This window comes from Geotrypetes seraphini, chromosome 1, assembly GCF_902459505.1.
Source record: "Geotrypetes seraphini chromosome 1, aGeoSer1.1, whole genome shotgun sequence".
NCBI classification, from domain to species: domain Eukaryota; kingdom Metazoa; phylum Chordata; class Amphibia; order Gymnophiona; family Dermophiidae; genus Geotrypetes; species Geotrypetes seraphini.
The window spans coordinates 491,791,127-491,807,719 of NC_047084.1; the positions used below are offsets into that span (position 1 = coordinate 491,791,127).

General features: G+C 42.9%; 1 pseudogene; it reads left to right on the forward strand.

Moving 5' to 3' along the window:
- The first annotated feature begins 8,911 nt into the window (after nucleotides 1–8,911).
- The window catches only part of LOC117368956, a 52,100-nt pseudogene continuing 44,418 nt past the window's right edge, over nucleotides 8,912–16,593 (forward strand).

Below are 16,593 nucleotides of genomic sequence, written 5' to 3' on the forward strand. Positions count from 1 at the left end.
TACATGAAGAAGGACACGGTACTACTCGAAAGGGTCAAGAGAAGAGCAACTAAAATGGTTAAGGGGCTGGAGGAGTTGCCATACAGTGAGAGGTTAGAAAAACTGGGCCTCTTCGTCCTTGAAAAGGGGAGACTGAGAGGGGATATGATCGAAACATTCAAGATATTGAAGGGAATAGACTTAGTAGATAAAGACAGGTTGTTCAACCTCTCCAGGGTAGAGAGAACGAGAAGGCACTCTCTAAAGTTAAAAGGGGATAGATTCCGTACAAACATAAGTAAGTTTTTCTTCATCCAGAGAGTGGTGGAAAACTGGAATGCTTTTCCGGAGGCTGTTATAGGGGAAAACACCCTCCAGGGATTCAAGACAAAGTTAGACAAGTTCCTGCTGAACCGGAACATATGCAGGTAGGGCTGGTCTCAGTTAGGGCACTGGTCTTTGACCTAGGGGCCACCACGTGAGCGGACTGCTAGGCACGATGGACCACTGGTCTGACCCAGCAGCGGCAATTCTTATGTTCTTATGAGTGAATTTAAGACCATTAACAGGATAACCTCCAGCTCTGCCTGGGCTCCATCCTGTTGAATTAGTTTGCTATTATACAAGGGAAGTTTGGGGGTATGAATAAGACTTATTTCCTCTACCCAATTGCGAAATGCCTGACAAATATAAAAGTACTTGTAATTTTCCTATACCTAATGTGGCAAATCCGGCACTGCTTCTAACTTGCCCCATGGTACAGATCCAACAGGTTGTGAAAACTTTGAGAAAACTGTCAACAAATATTCAACATTGGGAACTGCAATTGAAGTTTATCTTTCGCCTTTACATTTCTCCGATACGAGCTTACAGGATGGGCATTTCTCAGAGTCATCACTGCCCTATATGTTCACAAGTGAATGCTTCCTTGGGCCATATGTTTTGGTCTTGTCCTGATGTTCTACAGTTTTGGCATCGAATGGGCTCTTATATTTCAACTCTTTGGGGTCGGCGGTGGTCCCCGACCCCAAGAGCGCTTTTTGGTTTCTATGATGTCGCCTCTCCAAAACCTAAAGGTCTTTCAGCCTTTTTGGCTAGAGCTATATTACTTGGTAAAAAGACTATTCTGATGCAGTGGCTGGATAGTGATGCCCCGACTTACAGTCAATGGAAATCATTGATGATCATCCAGGCCTCCTTGGAACGTAGACATTTTCTTGACATTGATTCGGGACCGGGGCGCAGATTTTCAATGATTTGGGAACGTTTTTGGATGACCCTTACCTCGGTGGCTCGGAATAGACTTTTGAACTCATAAAAGAACTACTCTGCACTCTCTTTTCAATAGGGATTTTCTGTTGGGGTTTTTGTGGGGGGATGGGGGGTTGGGAGGGATCCTATGAATAATGTGCACATATGTCTGTATTCTGCATTGTTTTACTCTGGTTGTTGTTTTCTGCACTTTGAAATTGAATAAATACATTTACACATAAATCCCATCAGAGGAATTTCCCTAGCTATGAGGCTGCCTATCCTAGTACAGTAACCTTAGATTCCATCTCTTTGCAGAAGAAGAAAAGCGGTTCTACAAGAGGAGCCTATTCAAGGCAAATAATAAATCCCTTTACAACTGCCTTTAAGTAGCATATATTCCCTAACCGCTATTTTCAGCTTGGCCAAAGGCAGTACTGGTCCATTCCCATACCACAGAGCCTGGGGCATGGCTTGTCGCAATATAAGCCAGAGCCTCAGACAGGGAAAGGGGAGGGTCAGAAAGGCGGATGGAAACCAGAGGGTGCCAGAGAAGCAGCCTAGATGGTGGAACAGAGCTCAGCACGGAACCAGTCCTGATGAGGAGCTAATGGAGCTGAAAGAAACTGAACAGCCCACTCAGTCAACATGGCCTACTCCAGAGTAATATATGGAGGTGGGTGAAGAAGTGACTGTACAAGGTGAGCTGAATGAGGCTATGGACATAAGCTGAATGAACCCTGCTTATTTTTTTTTTTTCTTCTTTCTTGGAGAAGGGTTTCCTTTTCCTTTTTTTACTTGCCTTATTGCAAGGGAACTGTGCAGTAAACTTTTATTGTTCTCACCTGAGAAGAATCAGCTTGAACTATGTTTTGTTTCATGGATGTGTTTTTTTGATTGTTCTTTTTTGCTGGGACTAATTGAATGACTTTACTGAACTGTTGAACTTATATTGAGTTTAAGGAGAAACTCTCAGTTTACCAAAGCTGTTCTAGGCATGTGTTTTCCAACTTAGGAGGTTTTTGTGCTTGAAAACGTATGCTGCACCATACACACTTGTGCTTGAAACCTATGCTGCACCATACACACTGTGTGAAGTTAACTAAGCAACACCTATTCAGCAGTGCTGATAAATGAACCTGTGAAGTGGTATTTGTGTTTGAAACTTACTCAAGGTTATTTTTCTCCTCTTTTGAGCTTCCTGAGTTTCTGGAACAAGGCCTAAGCAGAGTCTGGGCATGGTATCCCACCAGGCTGAAGGAAGCCAAAGACCCACTGAAAGCAAGCAGTCAGCCATTGCTTATACTTACCTTTTTGTTCTGTGTTTGTTTCAAGTTTTTCCATATTGCCTCCCCCACCCCACCCTTCTTGGATGTTATCAATGACACGCCATTGCATCTCCTCCACCCTATGACCTTTTCTAATCCAGTTTTGGACCATCGGGGCTTGAAGACATTCAGTAGTCAATCGTGATTTATGTTCTGTCAATCTCAACCAACACTGGATTAGAAAAGGTCATAGGGTGGAGGAGATGCAATGGCGTGTCATTGATAACATCCAAGAATGGTGGGGGGTTGGCAATATGAAAAAACTTTTAAATGAAAGGGAACAACGATTAATTTATCGGTTGGATACTGTGGAACCACGAGGTTTGAATATGAAGGTGGAATGGGCTTCACTGATAGGATAAAGACCTTGTCCAATGGGAGGCAGGGGATATCAGTTGTTTTTGAAGGGTGTGTATTTAAGAGGGACGTTAGGCCGCTGCCGCCATCGTACTCTTTGAGCAGTATAGGAGTTGTATGACAATAGTAGCCGTGGTGAGTTTTAGTCTAGTTTGATGTTACTAAATTTGTACAAATAGGAAAAGCAGATTAATTAAGGGCATTGACTGTGTTTTCCTTTTTTTGTAGGGGGACCCTTGATAAAGCACACTGGTGTGAAACATGTTGGGTCATTCCTTCCTGGGTTGCATATACTAAGCTAAGCTAAGTCTTTTGAAAGCGTCTTTTGAGTTTTCACTAAATCTTATTATTAACTTATTGAATTTATCACAGAATTTAAATTACGTGTAAGGCTTAAAGTGCTGGGCCGATGAAGAGCCATGTAATTCTCTCCGCTAAAAGTTTATGCTAAGCGGTGGAGTAGTAGGTCCGAGGCCAATAAATAGAAGCTTAACATCCAGTTCTCTATTTAAGTTTTAAAGTGTGCAAGCGGTCTGGATATATTTTGAATTTAATCATCATTATTTTTGAGCTACAGATGCATTAGTGGCACACTTCTGTTATGGAAGGGTTCCATAGAACATCTTTTGGCCTTCACAACTTGGTTAAATAATTGTGGTGATTGCCTGAAATTTTCTCTAAATTATTCTGTAAGTGAAATCAATTTTTTAGACTTGACTATTAAGCAAGAGTCTGGGATTTTTTCTGCCAAAGTATTTGTAAAACCTACTGACAAGAACACTCTTTTGAGCTTTAGAAGTTGTCATCCTAAGTGGCTAAAGGACAGTTTGCCCTTTTCTCAATTCATCAGAGTAAGAAGAAATTGTGCCATGCTTAAAGACTTTAAATGTCAAGCAAAATTGTTGGAAGAGAAGTTCAGAGAGGATATCCTCCCAATGTAATTCGAAAAACATATAAAAGAACACGATATTGTAACAGAGATTGGTTGTTTCGGAAAAAAAAGTAGAGATGTTAAGTAAAGAAAAAGTGATGACTTGCCTATTGAAATACAACGCACATGGCAACCATATAGCGAATATCATTAAAAAGTATTGGTGTATCATCCAAGTTCATGCCAAGTTTAAAGACACCCACCTTAGAATAGCTTTTTCACGAGAAAGAAATCTAAAAGACATTTTAAGTCCAGCATAAGTCACAGTAGAGGACAGAAAAATAGGGGGCTCAAGTATTCTGAATGGATTTTTAAAATGCTTGTTCTGTAGCTTTTATTTGAACGTTCTCCAAGTGAAGGAATTTATAAATCCAATGGATGGCCAAAAATATGCAGTTAAGAGTCATTTGAACTGTAAATCAGATTATGTTATATATGTCATCAAATGTCCCTGTGAAAAACTGTACATTGGCATATCTACTAGATCAGTGGTTCCCAACCCTGTCCTGGAGGATCACCAGCCAGTCGGGTTTTCAGGATAACCATAATGAATATGAATGAGAGAGATTTGCATATAATGGAGGTGACAGGCATGCATATCTGCTCCATGCATATTCATTAGGACTATCCTGAAAACCTGACTGGCTGGTGGTCCTCGGGAACCACTGTATTAGATCCTTCAGGACACGTATGCTTGAACACAAATCCAATATTAAATGTGGCACAATGGTTGAATTGTTGGTAGAACATTGTTTTGATATGCAACATAAGTTTAAAGACTTAAGATGTTTGTGTAAAGATACTGAACCTGTCAGAGCAAGAGGTGGTGACAGGAAGAAGAGATTGTTGCAGTGAGAAAGTCATTGGATTTTCAGATTGAAAACTAAAACCTTCAGGACTTAATACTAAATTGGAGTGGAGTACTTTTCTACAAGTTACAGGTTGATTATGTACGATTGTAGAGTGTGATTTGGGGGGGCTACAGATTATGGAGCTCATAATCAAAACATCGAGATGTCCAAAAACCCGCCTAAGTCGGCACTTGGACATCCTAAAAGCCGGGACATCCAAGTGTCGATATTCAAAACCAACTTTCTAGATGTCCAGCAGGATTTCTAAGCCGCTGTGCATCTAGAACTCAAAGGGGCATGTTGAAAGGCTTGTTAAGGACGGATTGTGACCTGGATGTCCTGCAGTGATAATCAAAGCTTTCCCAGGACGTCCTAAATGGAACTTAAGACATCTGGAGTTAGACCTGTTTTAGATGCATCTAAGTGTCCCAAAGGTACCCAAACTGACCAGATGACCACTGCATGCATTAATTTATGACCCCTCCACTCCCCTAATGCTCACAGACCCCCCCACCCCTAAAATATCCTATTTAAAGAGTACATAGCTGTCTGTAAAAAAGCAGCATCTGGTATGGGAAATCCTAGTAGAGCAGAGCTGCCCATATCCGGTCCTTGAGATCTACTGGCAGGCCAGGTTTTCAGGATATCCACAATGAATATGCATGAGAGACATTTGCCCGCACTGCCTTCTTGGTATGAAAATCTCTCTCATGCATGTTCATTGTGGACATCCTGAAAACCTGGCCTGCCAGTAGATCTTGAGGACCAGACTTGGGCAGCCCTCTAGTACAGCATCACACAGATGTTTTAAGAAGCCTGGTGGATGGGCTAGTAAACCATAGAGAGGAGGATCCAGACCCATAAGCCACTCTAACCACTACATTTATGGTGGAAAATGTAAAGCCACCAAAATTCTACTCTGCTTCCCTGAACCCTTCCCCCTAACATCATACCTTAAATGAAAATCCAGAAGGAGGGATACCCACTCCCTCCTGCCATCAGGCCCACCTCTTAAAAATGGCAGGCCTTCCCCTTCCTGGGATGCACTGAGAAGGGCCTATGACTCTGATTGGCTCAGATGCCTAAGATCCCTCCCATTTGGCCACTCAGAACCTTAAGCCCCTCCCCAGTGCATCCTAGGATGCACTGGGAAGGGGAAGGTCTGCCATTTTGAAGAGGTGGGGGTGTCAGGATGAGTTATCAGGGGGTTCAGGGGTATCTGGGTAGGATGTCAGGGGGTGTTCTCAGGCAGGAGGGAGTGTACATCCCTCCTGCTGATTTTGGGTGGTGGGGTGTTGTTGGGGGATATCATTTATTTATTTATTCAATTTTCTATACAGTTCTCCCAGGGGAGCTCAGAATGGTTTACATTAATTTATTCAGGAATTCAAGCAATTTTCCCTGGTTGTCCCAGTGGGCTCACAATCTATCTAATGTACCTGGGGTAATGGGGGGATTAAGTGACTTGCCCAGGGTCACAAGGAGCAAGGTGAGTTTGAACCCACAACTGAGGCTGTAGCTTTAACCACTGCACCACACTCTCCCTCAGGCAGGAGAGAGTGGGCATCCCTCCTGCCGATTGAGGGGGGGTCTTCTGTCACCATAGCTGGCTCAGGTGATCACGGCAGGGGAATTTCTCCCTCAATCAGCTGAGCCGGCAGGACTCCTCAAAACTGCGGCTTCAGGGTGTCCTGCCAGTTCAGCTGATTGGGGATAAATTCCCCTGCTGTGATCAGGCTGGGTTTAGGATCCCGTGGCATAGGTAGGCAGCTACATTTCAGCTGCTTATCTTGGCATGAATTGTGACTAGGTAGCTGCTTTATTCATCTAACACCACTTCCAGCGTTGGTCATGCCTATTGTGGTATTCTGTGGCCTACAATCCCATCCAATTTTTTGCCTCACCTAGCACGAGCAGTTAGAAAGTTTGAGTAGGAGAGGTGAATGCTGGCTCATTTCCCCTCCCCCAACCTAAAAGGCGCTCCACTGCCCCTGGTAGGTTGGAAGTATCCCAAGAAGTTGAAGCCCCTTCCATCTTATGTGGATCATAGATCAAAGGAGTGTGACATAACAAAATACCAGTTTCTGGTGGTTACCAGTATCCATGGGTGTTCAGAGCCAAAGCAGCTGGGACAATTATGCAGGCGAGCTGGTGTCTCCTCTGCAAGACTGCTGTAAGAACTTAATTAAGAAAAGTTAGTTTACAAAACAGGTTGCCAGTTTTAATAATCATTTACTTAAATAACTACCCCCACAATGACAAGGACGCACTTCACTTGTAATAATGTAACTATCCACAATATATTTTGCAAATTGTTTCATGTGCAGAATGGCTCATTTAAGCAATGCCTACATTTGCTGTATTTTAATGTAACAGCCAGTGGAGAGGACTGAAGGGTGAAAACTATCAGCAAGTGTTAACAATGAGGTTTCTAAATGCCATTCTAATAGATTCAGTACTGTATGCGTGCAATTGAATATTGATTACACATATCTTTCTTTTGTGCTTTACAGCATTGAGAAACTGTTATTTATAACCATTGTGCTACAGCAAAAATCTATCAGAGGCCTGGTCGCAACGCTGAAGTCTTTTGAAGAGTCTGGGGTGCTTTTTTTTTCACCTGTTATTTATGTACAAGGAGAGAGTTGTGCAGTGTTATGCTCTACATTTTACGACTGGGCAAATAGAGAATGCATTCTCCCTTCACAGCAGAGAGCATTCTTCTTAGAGCAAACCCAAAAATGAACTGAAAGGACGTGCTGGGAATTGTGAAAGCTTTATTCATCACCTGTGTCGCAGGCTGACACAGCATTTCTCTTAGATGTTACCAACAGACATTTTTTTTTTTGGAACTGCAGAGCTATAGATGTCCTCTCAGGTATATTGCTAAGCAGCAAGCTTATTTGGGGAGCTTGGGGGGGAAGGTTTCAATGGTGCCTTCAAATTTCAAGTTTATTAAAATTTTGATTAATCGCCTATCATAGTTTCTAGGCGATGTACAGTAAAAAACAAAACAAAACGGGGAGTACATGTAATCTTTTAAGGACAAATGTAACAGCGACTGATGAGAACAATACACAGATGCATGGTAAACAAGATGGGAAAAGGTTGAACTACAATAAGTTAAGAAAAGTATATGTAAAAAGGTAAAAACAAAAGGAAGGGGGAAGAAATTTAGAACTCATGGGAACAAACTACAATTGGAATGCATGAGAGTCTGAATGGGATTACAGCGCAAAGGCATCTTTAAAAAGGAAAATTTTCAAGCCCCTTTGAACTTGTCTAAATTTTTTCCTCCCTTAGGTGGGCTGGTAAGGAATTCCAGGTTAGAGGAGTTGTTTCTGAAAATATGGTTGCGCGATGAGTGCTGATAACTTTTAAAGAGGGCACAAACAATAGATTTTGTGCGGTAGATCTAAGTGATCTAGTTGGCATGTGGGTATAAGAATTTTATCAATGAAGCTAGGGACTTTCGTGATTTGAACTTTGAATGCTAACAATGCTATTTTATAGGTTATTCTATGCGTAATTAGTCGCCAATGGGCTTTTTTGTAGGAGGGGTGATATGGTCAAATTTTTGGATTTGCTTATTAGCAGAATTCAATTGGCCTGCCTTTCCTAGTTTACCCAGCAACTCAGACGTGGTTAATCTCCCTTGGCTTATCCAGCACTGTAAGGATTCAGCAATGAGAGGGGGATTTGTCGAAACTTCTGTCCAGTTTTGCTGTGGTACAAAATTATCTACAGAGTTCATGCAATCCTGTTACTCCAGTAGTTTTTCAATTGGAAAAATCAAACTGGAAAACCAAATCTCTTTGGTCCTCCCTAAGAACCAGAACTGATTTAGGTGGTACAGAAAGATGATGCCATATTAGAAGGTGATGGAAAGAGCCACCATCAGAAATGGCAAAAAAAAGTGTCTTCTGATCCTCTGGGCACCAACAGAGACAAGAAGAGCAGGTACACAAGAGAAGGCCTATGTTGGTACATGACTCTAGAGCAGTGGTTCCCAACCCTGTCCTGGAGGACCACCAGGCCAGTCGTGTTTTGGGGATAGCCCTAATGAATATGCAAGAGAGAGATTTGCATATAATGGAAGTGACAGGCATGCAAATCTGCTCCATGCAGATTCATTAGGGCTACCCTAAAATCCCGATTGGCCTGGTGGTCCTCCAGGACAGGGTTGGAGACCATTGCTCTAGAGTGCAAGGGCAATGAAGGTTCCTATAGAAGGCTGCAAGCGTAAACCTAGAAAGGACATTAGCCTTCTGATGTCAGCAGGAGGGCTGATTCAGGGCTGTACACTTGTGAGGTAAGAGTCCAAGTCACAGGGGAAAAGCTCGAACTGCAGCATGGTCAGAATAATGCATCTGGTTATGAATGGGACCGAGAATTGGAGCTCCAGGCAAAGGCAGAAACAGGTTCAACCAGAAGTCTCAGGCAACGGGAGGGAGAGATCAATATAAAGCCATAGTCACCAGAAGCTGAGTTGCATCAGCAAATGACTTGTGCCTGTGTTAATTCTGGCCCTCTATAGGCTTCCTCCCTTGTCTTGGCTAATCACGATTAACCTGGTTTATTATAGTCTGTGTCTGTCCAGTAATAACCAACTTACTACTGCATGTTTTGCCCTCACAGCGTCTATGTGTTCATTTCTATTGTTTTATGTATTTTTTTTGACAGCCTTAAACCTAAAGCGTGCAGCAACTTTCTGATAGGTTCATGCGATCTTTGTTCTTATAGGTTAAAGGTTACATGTGTCCCATTCTGTGCAGTCTCTGAGACCTGTCTGGCTTCATGCCTTCTTAGACCAAGGTATAACCTTTAACCCTAGTGGTCATCTCTAAAAACCCCAGATCTTAAGTACAATTATAGAAACATAAAAATATTAAAGCCTATCACTAATATTAAAGCCTATCATTAATAGTCTGCCTATCCATGCCATCTGCTATCCCTTCCTCTCCTGTAAAGATCCAACGTACTTGTCCCAAGCTTTCTTGTACCCTTTCCTCTGAGGAAAGAAAAGATCTCCATCTTGGCTCAGAAAGCAAGCTACTTCTTAGCTTCTCTCACTCTCTCCACCTCGGGCATTCACATCATCCCTTTACCAGTCGATCAATAAACATCCAACAACAAAAGACTCTTTTGGCCTGATATTCAGCATTACTGGACCAGGTAGGGGAAACTCCAATCTAGTTAATTAGTGCTGACCAGTTCATACCCACATTTTCAGTGGCACAAAACTGGACTGCAAAAAGGCTGTTTTAAGTTTAAATAAATAGCCTTTAAGATACTGCCATTGAATATCAGCAGTACCCAGGAACTTCCATGGGCCACCTTATGTCTAGAAATTCAGTGTCGGTACTTGGTGCCAGCACTGAATAACTGGGCACAATTCAGCTGAGGTGGTCTAGTGGTAGATCTGCTGTTGTGGGATCAAATCCCAGAGGTTGTAGGATCAAATCCCAGTGTTGCTCCTTGTGACCCTGGGAAAGTCACTTAATCCTCCAAGTACAAAAAAATAAGTACCTGTATAAATGCAAACCACTTTGAATATGTAGCCACAAAAAAAGTGGTATACATGTCCCATTCCCCGATGGCAGCCAGCATATAACAAAATGCTTTAACCACTGCTAACTGAATATCACCCCCTTTGTGTCTGTAATGAACAAGAATCAGTTCAGCAATCTTGGCTTCAACTAACTACAATGCGTTCCTTGTTGGCTTATTTGTAAAAAAACCAGTTAGAAGTTAAGAAAATGAGTCCTCTCTGGCTGTTGAACTGGACTGGAGTACACATGATGAGAATGGTATAATGTGGGGTTTTCTATTCAGCTGGATCCGTGCCTTCCTAGTTCCCTCCAGATACAGGTTGCTGATTCAAGCTCTAGAGTATGAGAACTAGGTCACGAGAAGTCAAATAGATTGTGAATTCGACCTCTGGTTGACTCCCTTCAGTTCAAGCTATTTTCCACTTGGATACTGTGGGTATACAATATAAAATCCAATTATCCGACTCTATTAGACAAAAGAATTTCTTTTTAGTAAAAATATATTAATCAACTTTTATTACTTTCTAATATAATAGTCAATATAAAGAACATACAAAACCACACATATATATAAAATTCAGAGGACTAACATCAATAAATGAACAGCAGTTAGTGTATCAAACTCCCAAAATTCACACTGCTAGGTTAAGGATATACTTATTGGTAAGCTAATATACTCTTTTTATTTTGGATTGCTTGAAACTGTCTGAGATTTGGGATCACATGGAATTGTAGCTCTTCAGTTGGACTTTATTACTTAATTGATTACCTATTTGACAGACATTATTTCCTGTCCATTGCCCGGATTTCAACAAACAAGTTTCAACAACCATGGGACTGTTTTCTAACTTCTGTTTTTAGGAGTTGGTCCAGATAAGTGCACTTTATCTGTTAAAGAGTATATTAGCTTACCAATAAGTATATCTTTATCCTGGCAGTGTGAATTTTGGGAGTTTGATACACTAACTGCTGTTCATTTATTGATGTTAGTCCTCTGATAATTGAATTTTATATTGGATTCTCTTTATTTATTTATGATCTATGTTGCTGAGTATTCTCTGTGTAAATCATTATCTCATTTCTGTGCTTTACTGTGGGTATACACCTATATGGTTCATTTGTAAGTGTTTGAGGCCCATATAGGAACTATTCGGACCCCTGAGGAAGATGTGCTAATCGAAACATGGACCATGTCGGGTCCTTGTTCCTTTACCATAAAGATGGACCACATTAAAACAACGTTGATTGATCGAAATAAAGACTTGGCATCAAGTACATCATTCCTGCAGTATTTCTTTTTGGTTTTCTGCTGTTCAGTGTCTACTGCAGTCCCCGTTGGATGCCTCCCTTTGTGCCCACTTAAAACAACATTTACACATAGCTCTAATGTTTTGTAACAGCATTACACATTTCCTGTATATCTTTCCTCATTAATTCCAGGGCTATATTACTTATCTCTTCTGTGAATTTCTTTAATTCCTTTTGCACAGTTCAGTACAGGCCTGCTTTTTCCAGTGTTTGCAAAGAAAATCTGTTTCGTTCCCTTCTCCCACTCAGTCTGTGCAGCCCGTTACTGGCTTCCAAATGGAGAAATTATCCTACCCATAGAGTCTAAGATTACTTCTGGCCCAAACCATTCCCAGGATTACAAACTGTGTTTAAGAGCCACAATCCCAACTACTTGGGATTCCTGTTTCACTATTGTTCCTTCCCAGCTACTTCATTCCTGTTTCACTATTGTTCCTTGACTATTGACTGTTCAGCGAGTCTACGCTGGGATTTTGTTTTGGAGATATTACATAGGAAGCATCTCACTCTTGAAATAGCATTACCGTGAAACAGGGCCGCTGCCAGACTTGGCTGCAGTAATTATTACCTTTGTAAGTGGAGTGACTGTCTACGTTTGTATTTATTTATTGTAGGTATTTATATAATAACTAGTCTTTAAGCCCGTTACATTAACGGATGCTAGAATATGTGTGTGTGTCTGTATTTATTTATTTCTCTCTCTCTCTCCTTAGCCTATTTCTGTATTTCTTTCTTTCTGTCTTTCTTTTTCCTCGGCTGTCCACCACCACCCCTTGCCTGATCCCCCTGTCCATTCTCCCTTCCTTTTTCTTCCCCTGTGTCCACCACCACCCCTTCACTGGTCCCCTTATCCAGCAGCAGCCCTTCTCCCTTTGTTTTAACTCCCCCCCCTGTCCAGCAGCACCTCTTTCCTGCTCCCCCTGTCCAGCAGGAGGCCTCTCTTCCTTTTTCTGCCCCCCCCTCCGTCCAGAAGCACCTCTTTTCTGCTCCCCCTGTCCAGCAGGCCTCTCTTCCTTTTTTTGCCCCGTCCCTCAGCACCTCTTCCCCTGTCCAGCAGAACCACTTTTTTGCTCCCCCTGTCGAGCAGTAGTCCTCCCTTCCTTTTTCTGCCCCCCCCCGGTCCATCAGCACCTCTTCCCCTGTCCAGCAGCACCTCTCTTTTGCTCCCCCTGTCCAGCAGTAGGCCTCCCTTCCTTTTTTTGCTCCCCCCCCCATCCATCAGCACCTTTTCCCGTCCAGCAGTACCTCTTTTCTGTTCCACCTGTCCAGCAGTAGGCTTCCCTTCCTTTTTCTGCCCCCTGTCCATCAGCACCTCTTCCCCTGTCCATAAGCACCTATTTTTTGCTCCCCCTGTCCAGCAGTAGGCCTCCCTTACTTTTTTTGTCCCCCTCCTTTTTTTTGCCTCCCCCCCGTCCATCAGCACCTTTTCCCATGTCCAGCAATACCTCTTTTCTGCCCCCCCTCCATCCATCAGCACCTCTTCTCCTGTCCAGCAGCAACCCTTACGTTCTTTATTTTTTTTTGTCTGCCCTCCACCGACATCTGGCTAAAGCTGCCGCGGTCTGCAGGCATCGACAGCCTCTGCGGCCTGCTCCTACTCCCTCCTCGCCGTCGCTTGTGGTGGCTCCGTGCTTAGCCGCAGCGGCTTGCAGCTGCTGACAGCCGCCACAGCCTGCAGCCACCGACAGCCACCGCGGTCTCCAGCTGCAGTGGCCGACAGCCGCCGGGGCTATTAGGCTTCCACCTCTCACTTTTGCCGGTCTGGTCTGGCCTGCTCGCCTTGCCGTATTTTTTTTTTTAGTTGAAACACGCGGCGGTGGCTCCTCTCATGATCCCCACCTGCGTCAGAAGTCCGACGCAGGCGAGGATGGTGAGAGTAGCCACCGCTGCGTCTTTCAACTAAAAAATGCAATACGGCAGGGAGCAGGCCAGACCGTAAGCCGCGCATGCGCACTTCCTATGGGTCGCTACAGCTCACGGAAAACCGGCGCACGCATAGGAAGTGCGCATGCGCGGCTTACCGTTTTATTATATTAGATAATAATAATAACTTTATTTTTATATACCGCCATACCACAAACAGTTCAAAGCGGTTTACTGCCTATCAAGTTATCTAAGCGGTTTACAGTTAGGTACTCAAGCATTTTCCCTATCTGTCCTGTTGGGCTCACAATCTATCTAACATACCAGGGGCAATGGAGGATTGAGCGACTTGCCCAGGGTCAGGAAGAGAATCATGGGATTTGAACCCACAGCCTCAGGGTGCTGAGGCTATGGCTCTAACCACTAAGCCACTCCTTCCAATTTCTTTGTGTTATTGCTCTGAGTCTACACCTATGAAGATAACCACATTGCTGCTCTTTTTATACGTGTACTTTTACAGTACATGAAGTTTTTTCTGAGACCGATGACTGTTTAAAAGCCCCTTTATAGGACTCTCTTGAACTGAAAATAAGGGCGGTTGATTTCTGAGGTCTCTTTTTTTCCATGCTTTTTGCAGATATAAGAGTGCAGCTGTGCTTTTCCAGCTGTACAAGTATTGTCTATATTAAGAACATAAGAACATAAAAATTGCCGCTGCTGGGTCAGACCAGTGGTCCATCCTGCCCAGCAGTCCGCTCACGCGGCGGCCCTAAGGTCAAAGACCAGCGCTCTAAATGAGTCCAGCCTCACCTGCGTACGTTCCAGTTTAGCAGGAACTTGTCCAACTTTGTCTTGAAACCCTGCAGGGTGTTTTCCCCTAAAACAGACTCCGGAAGAATGTTCCAGCTTTCCACCACTCTCTGGGTGAAAAAAAATTTCCTTACACTTGTTACGGAATCTATCCCTTTTCAACTTTAGAGAGTGCCCTCTTGGAGAGGGTGAACAGTCTGTCTTTCTTTTCTACAGACCACTTGCAAGCACTCCCTTGTTCGTTAAGCTAATGGTCAACCAGGAACTAGTAATGTATCTGGACAAATTTAGCATACTGCAAGACAATCAGTCTGGTTTTCGTTCTGGATTCAGCACTGAAACTGTCATGGCATCATTACTGGACTTCCTCCATACTTTATTCAGTCAGGGTACCAGTGCTCTAATTCTGCAACTAGAATGCCTTCGATCTGGTTGACCATGCAATTCTGATTGACTGTCTAGAGTCAATTGGTCTTTCAGGTAATGTGTTAAAATGGTTTCGGGGTTTTTTGAGCAAACGGTCATTTCAAGTCTATAATGACAATAAAAAAATATTTTAGTTGGCTAAACTCTTGCGGAGTCCCGCAAGGCTCTCCTCTTTCCCCTACATTGTTCAACATCCACCTTGCCTCATTGGGGAACTTACTACAAAGCTTAAAAGTTAAATTTTATATCTATGCTGATGATATCACCATTGTTATTCCCCTTACTACTCTGACCCCTGAGACTAAGATTCATCTATCATTCATTCTAAAGCAAATTGAACTATGGATGACCGAATTCAAATTGAAGCTCAACACTGACAAAACCAAATTTTCCTTGCAAGCCCTAACGACAAAATCAAAGACACATCGATCTCCTTGAATGGTCAGGACTTCCCTATTGACCACTCAATTAAAATCCTGGGAGTAACCCTGGACCACCACCTCACTCTAAATTCTCACACAGATTTAGTGGATATAAACTGCTTTTCGGTACTATGGAAACTCAGAACCATCAGAAAATACTTTGATGCAACATCCTTCTGCTTACTGGTTCAATATTCCATCCTAAGCTTGCTCGATTATTGCAACACCATTTACTTGGGATCCTTCAAAAAAAACATTCTAAGACTCAGAGTCATTCAAAATTCAGCAGTTCGACTAATTTTGGGGCTGAAGAAATGGGAACACATAAGCCCCTACTATCAAAAACTCCATTGGCTGCCCCTGGAGGCGTGAATCCTGTTTAAGTTATCTTGTCTGTATTATAAATCAATATTTTGTCTAGCCCCCACTTACCTAGTTTCCCATTTTAATCTGGCAAGTTCTTTTAGGCCAACACGAAGAATACATCTGTTTACCTATCTGACAATAAAAGCCTGCCACTACAAAAGATTCTTGAACAGAACTCTTGCCTTCCAGGCAGGCAAATGGAACGATTGGCTTAGTAACTTTATCACGCTCTCCTCATCCTACTTCACTTTTAGAAAATTGGTAAAAACGAGTTTGTTCAATCAATTTGTAAACTAAGAATCTACACAGCTCCGCTAAGAACTATATAGCTTTCCAATTCTTTCATTATGTAAGATTGTACTGTTGACTTTGATTGTAACCTCTTCGCTGATTGTCCAGCGCTTCTTGCTGTAAACCGCCTCAAACTTCCATGGCTTTGGTGGTATATAAGAATAAAATTATTATTATTATTATTATTACTAAGTCTATTCCCTTCAGTATTTTGAACGTTTCGATCAAGTCTCCTCTCAGTCATCCGCACATGCTCAAAGGCCCTCCAGATGCAGCCAGGGCTCATTGGGGCTTTCCAAAACCTGGACAAATTGCCGAATTTTGGAAAGTCTATCTGGGAACCCAGACAGTCTAAAAAGAGGACATGTCCAGTTTTTCCTAGACTAGGGTTACCAGATTTTGCATCTGAAAAAAAGAGGATGCTTGGCCCCACCCCATTCCACCCAAGGCTCTGTCCCATTCCACCCCCTGTCCCCAGCCCCACACAAACCTCATCTCTTTGGGCCGAGTCTGGAGTGCATCTGTCCCTGATGCAATGTGATAATGTCAGATGCAATGTGATATGTCACATGCATGCATGCGATGTCACCATGTTGCATCCGTGCATGCACAGATGCACTCCAGACTCAGCCCCGATCTCAACAGCTTTTCAAAACCTGGACATGTCCGGGTAAATCTGGATGTCTGGTAACCCTATATAGGAATATCCTGAGCTTCTTCACTCCTGTTCTCCTTATTAAATATATCTAGGAATATCACTTTTTTCCCATGCAAGCCTTATCACACAGTCTCCATCTAGGTTACAGCTGCACTCCCTTGAGGTGTCTGTTGTTTACACCCTGGCTCCACTAGATTTGC